Raw genomic sequence first — 6,112 nt, forward strand, 5'->3', positions numbered from 1 at the left:
TCTCTTTCTTTCCCTCTATTTATCTAGCATTTCTCATGATAGTTTTGTGTTTCTTTTGCTTCCTCATTTTCCACTCATCTATAATTCCAGTACAAGACAATCCTATGCAGAAAAAATTGTGACAGGTCTATAAACTTCAGAATTGTAATAGCCTCCAGCTGCTGGAGAAACTAAAAAAAAAAGACAATTAAACAGCAATCTTTAGTTTATAGGCCTATCCTGTCTCTTCATGATTTTGGAGAATGCAAAAAATTCACATAAAGATCATTCATGTTTGACCTTCTCCTACATAAATGAACAGTGTAATAAAGAAATCTGCAATATATGCTACTTCAGATTCTACCCATGCAAAAGTACCCTTCTTTTAGCAGTCATCAATACTAAGACTTGCTTGTACTTTGTCAAATCTTTGTTCTATAACACATAAAGCTGAAAACAAGACACAAAATTAGTAAGTACAGGCAATTTTGTGAGCTGGTATAATCATATAGGTGTTTTACACTGTTCCTACAGCTGTCTATGTGAGTAAGTATTTCTTGTCAAACTTAGACATGTAATTTCAGGTTTCAAATTAAAACATCATTGGGTTTTGATCTGATTTTGGAACACTTTCATATTCTTACTGTATCTGGCTGTCAAACTCATAATAATAGATGATATGAAAGTATATAAAATACTTCAGTAATTAAGGGCAAAAGCAGAATATCATAATGCATTTCAACATTTTATATTTTAATGAAATAACCACAATTCTGTTAATAGCTATTGCAATTCTGGCAGAGATATAAATCATATGAAAGAAAACCCAATAATTAACTAGACAAATGACATCAGCAAATTAAGACCCTTTAGAGTTTTGCCAAGGAAAATTGTGACTAATGAAATTAGATACAAGATCAATCACTGAATGCAACGGGCTTGGCAGAAGGGACTCAGAGAAAACTCATGAATCTGGGAATATATGCCTGAGGATGAACAGGTTTAGTTAATAAGAACCCATGCCTGCTTGAGATGAAGAGGCAGGAAATTCCCCTTGGGCACTTGCTTCCAAAGGAAAGAAGACTTGTACTACTAGAAATCTTTGGCATAGTGTTTAGGGTTAGTTGTTGATGGATAAAGGAAGATGAATGAGGAATCAGCTTTTCTGTACAAGGTCAGCATTAATTCTGTGTGAGAAGGGAAGAGGCCTGAGAAGGCTGGTGCAAAGAGTGAGTAAGGAATCAGGGAACCAGGATGCTGGATGAGAAAGGGAGCACTCCAGCATCCTTGTGCCTGCTTGGGAGAGGACATCATTCCCAAACGTAACCACCACATTTTTCATTCCTTCAAGGAAACAGCCAAATTCCCTTTTAACTTGCTGAGAGCAGGTTTTAGTATACAACTGTAGCCTCTAGCTTTTGCTACCTACTCTCAATATCGCATTCTGCATTCTCAAGTCGAGGCATCTGGGAGAAGGGTTTGATTTCCTAGGGAATTTTTCTGAAGTTAGATAATAAACTTTCCTGGCAATTGAGCTCATGGAGATGATATGAAAGCTGATGTATTAGGTCTCTCCAACTGCAGAAGACATCCAATTATGTAGGGAAGACATGAGAAAGGTACTGCTAGAACCTGGGCATCCCCCTTTGAGCCTTGTGAGGTCTTCTGTTTCTAAAAGTAGCTACAGCCCAGCATAGAAGGAGGAGGAAGTGGAACATTTTCCTCCCATGAGCATGAGTTTCTTGAAGATTTCTTCTCTCAGTACTCTCTTTTCTCTCAAACTCTTACTACATAAGCTAAATCCAAGAAAGGCCTTCCAGGACAAAGTAGTTACCACAGACAATATTTGCAGGTATGCTTAGTGACTGAGGTAAATCAAAAATGGAGGCCAATGTGAAGAGCTGCAAAAATATGTGGCAAATATTATTGATTGATACTCACTGAGTGTCCAGGTAATAAAATGGCAGATAAAACTGAGTATTACCATAAAGCTGAGATTACCAAAAAGTGATATGTATGGGAAGAAACAATTTCAGCTTAACATATACAGTGGTATACCTAGAGTAGATAATTACCATTATGGCCTGAAATCATGCCATATAAATAGATACTTCTATGAAAATACCACCTCGTGGCTAAACAGCAGTCAAAGCAGACAGAAAGCTAGGAATTATTAGGAAAGAATATAGAAAAAAACCCAAAATAGTACTATGCTATCAGAATATAAATTTAAGGTCTCCCCACATCTTGAAAATTATGTATAATTTTCCTCATCCATCTCAGAAATTCTAAAATAAATCAAGGGAATGGCAATAAAAAGAGTTGAGAGTATGAAAGAGATTCAGTATGAGAAAATGGAAAACACATTCTGGATAACAGCTGATCTAAAAGAAAAAGAAAAATGTTTATAAAGTCCTGTGTAGAATGAAGATATGAAATAGGGTATGATTTTTCACTGTCTTTTTCAATGGAAGCAACTTTAAATTAAACAAGCAGGTAACAGATTCAAAATAAACAAAAGAAGTACCTTCACATGCATACATAGTTAACCTGTGAATATCCCTAAATGTTGTGGATTCTAAAAGTTCGTATAAATCAAAAGGGGTCTGGATAAACTCATGGAACCAAAATCTGTCCCAGGCTTTTAATGTAAATGCACCTCCTTTCTTGTGAGATGTGGAAGATGTGAAAGATAATTAAGCCACACTAGGCTGAGAAGGGAGGTGAGCAAAAGGTTCCAAATTACTTGGTAGCTACTGTGACCACCAGTATATTATGTGGACAGGGAATATTAACACCATTCAAAAGAGTATCTACAATTGCATTTTAGGAGCACCAAAACCTGTAGGTCTGACTGGACTCAGAAGATTCAAGCAGAACAATGCTCATTGCTAACTCCCAAACTTCCCCTGACCACTGCTGGGGACAGAGAGGCACAGTTCTGGGAGAGGCCAGAAACCACCCTGTGACTTTTTCTGGTACAGTGGAGAGCTTTTGCAAGTTTAGACAAAAGCTGAGTGTTGGAGGGTAGACTCAGACTGGCCTTCTTCACTTCATATCTGATTTTGATGATGAGCCTTTGATTAGTTGAAGTCCTCTATCATTATCTTTTTTTAGTAATGAGAATTATGAAGCAAAGATTAGGGAAAAATATACATTTCTCAGGGGAAGTTACATGGCTTTTCCCTAGATATGTTCTTAGTGGGGCACTGCTCTTTTAACAAAAGGAGTTTTCTGCTCCTTGAGGTAAATGCAGTTCCCACTAGAGTCAATGACTACAAAGGGAAGTGAGATCTTCTTTAGGCAGTCATTACAAAGACCATCTCCAAGCCCCAAGGCCCAGAGAGAGAAGCAGGGACTCAGACCCTGTGTTTTCAGAGACTGAGACAGCAGTGCAGACAGCCTGTGTAGTTTCTATTGTAAAATAATGGTTTGTTCATTTGTTAGCTATAGCATTTATACACTTTCCATTTGTACTGCCTTTCCCATAATCTGTATGTCCTTAATGGAAGCTAGAAATGATTGAATATTATTGGCTGTGTGGATTATTGTCTCTTTGTCTTCCAACCCCAGTGTGCCCAGAAGACTAGAAATACCTTTTTTTCAAAGTTTCAAAGTTTAACTGAAATGCTTAGGACTGTCAAAATATATGGAACACGATTAATATCTATGTGAACTAATGGATATGGAACATATGAACCCTTCACAATAATTAAATGTAACAACCTAAGGTAACAATACCCGCAGACATAAATGTGCACAGTGAGACTTTTTGGAGCAGATTTTCTTTACATTTGCAGCGCTGAAAATTATGCTGTTGATCCTGTTGTTACAGCAAAATCATGACCAAATTCCAATGCAAGTGGCTTAAATCAGTCACTACTAGGTGTTTGCTACACTACTGTAAAATAACGCCACCAACATAAACAAATTATGAACATGTAGTGTTTTAGAAATCTAGATGTCAACATTACTGTAGTATTATTGACATTAAAATGGAAAATACTAAAAGCTTGGCATTAGCAGATATTGTAATACAAAATAGTTGTATATATCCCAGGCTGGATATCATCATATTGTGTTCTAACAGCCAAGTATAGCATATTTCCCCTACCAGTGGATCCCTTGGCCTACAGACTGTCACCTGCTGGAAGGATCCAGCACAACTGTGGGGTGCAGTGGAAGTCAGTCCCTGCATTCTTAGTGAGATAGGTCTTACCTATACCTCCTGGCATTGTTTTTACAGTTTTCAACTGATTACGTTTCTCATTTCTTCTACAAAATTTATTACCTGGCAGGTGCTGCTGTGTTCTGAAATGTTTGTGTAAGTAGCTTTACACTCATTTGTCAAATAAATTAACCAGGCATATTCTTTAATACCTTTATTTTTTCTAACTAATTGCAAATCATTCATCCTCAGACAAATTTAATCCTTAATGCTCTGCTGGATTTTAATCAAATAATAAAACAAGTGATACAGAAACTACAATAGGATTTTAAATCACTACAGATTATCTGGATAACATTACAAATGCCGTCTTGTCACATGTCCAAAGATTGGACTTACAAAGTGTCTTTTTACTGACAGAGGTGGGGTGAGCCTAGCTGGACACAATGTGCTCACAAAAGTCTCTCTATCACTCCCCCTCCTCACCTGGACACTGGAGAGAAAATACAACTAAAGCTGCATGAGTAAAGATGAGGACAAAGGAGATCAGTCAACACTTACTGTCATGGGCAAAACAGGCTCATCCTAGGGAAGATTAATCTATTGTTGTTATCAAACCAGTGTAGTATAATAAGAAATAAGAAATAAGAACAAATCTAAAATCCACCTTCCCTCCACTCCTACATCTTCCCAGGCTCGTCTTCATTTGTGAATTCTCCACTTGCTCACCTCCAGCAGAACAAGGGGATGGGGAATGGGGGTTTTGGTCAGCTCCTCACATGCTGCAGACAGTCCTTCCTCCTCAGGGGAGGACTCCTCACGCTATTCTCCTGTTCCAGCATGGGGTCCCTCCCATAGGAGGCAGTCCTTCATGAACTTCTCCAATGTGGATCCTCCTCACGGGCTACAGTTCTTCACAAACTGCTTCAGTGTGGGTCCCTTCCACAGGGTTCAGCCTTTAAGGGACAGACTGTCCCAGGATGGGCCCCCTTATGGGGCCAGCAAGCCTGCTCTTGTGTGAGTTCCTCACTCCATGAAACCACAGGGCCTGCCAGGAGCCTGCTCCAGCACAGGCTTCCCACAGGGCCACAGCCTCCTTCAGGCATTCCCCTGCTCCAGAGTGAGGTCCTCCATGGGATATCTGCTCCACAGTGGATATTAGCTCCACCGTGGACTTCCATGGAGGGGCAGCTCCCTCACCATGATCTGCACATAGACTGCAGGGGAATCTTCGCTCCAGCACCTGGGAAATGTGAAATCGCATGCAAAATGAAACTGAAACTGAAGAGTGAAATGAGTTAGTCAGAGGACAAGTGCAACTACTGCAGAATATTTACTAGATAGTATTTGCAAACACCCGCAAGTCACTTCCTAAGAAACAAAATTATATACATAACAGAGCATGTTATACCTTAATAACTTCAATGTTTTTTGAGTGGTTTTGCTTTTCATTATAGCTCTTCTTGCCTGGCTGGCTTTTCTCATGCAACCATTTTACAGACTGAAGAAACATATTTTCATGACATTCTCTACAACAATGTATTTGCTGACAAATGAAACAGCCAGTAATTGCAAGATTCCTCATGTCCACAGGCAGGGTCTCTGGCAGAAGGTCAAGTTCTTTTCAGAGTCAACTACAAAGCTCTTTTATCTACCTAGAATGGGTCTTTTTAATCCTTGTTTTTAATATACGCTGAGAACAAATTTGCAGGTTTCCACTGATACCTCAGGGACAAGTATATAGTGCCACTACCAAGTGAAGTTATTGCTGACATTCCACGCCTCCAGCCTTTCTTCTTTCTTCAGCATCACTTCTACATGCTGGTATGTAGCTCTGAGTGCATCATACAGAATGAAAATAATTGCTTCTGTTAGTAAAAGTACACTGGAAAATAGCTAATTTTAGTTAGATTGAGCTGCTGATCTGCTTTACTGTGTTGCCTCCACAAACAGCTATAGATACAG

The sequence above is a fragment of the Parus major genome, chromosome 3, assembly GCF_001522545.3.
Source record: "Parus major isolate Abel chromosome 3, Parus_major1.1, whole genome shotgun sequence".
In the NCBI taxonomy this organism is placed as follows: Eukaryota; Metazoa; Chordata; class Aves; order Passeriformes; family Paridae; genus Parus; species Parus major.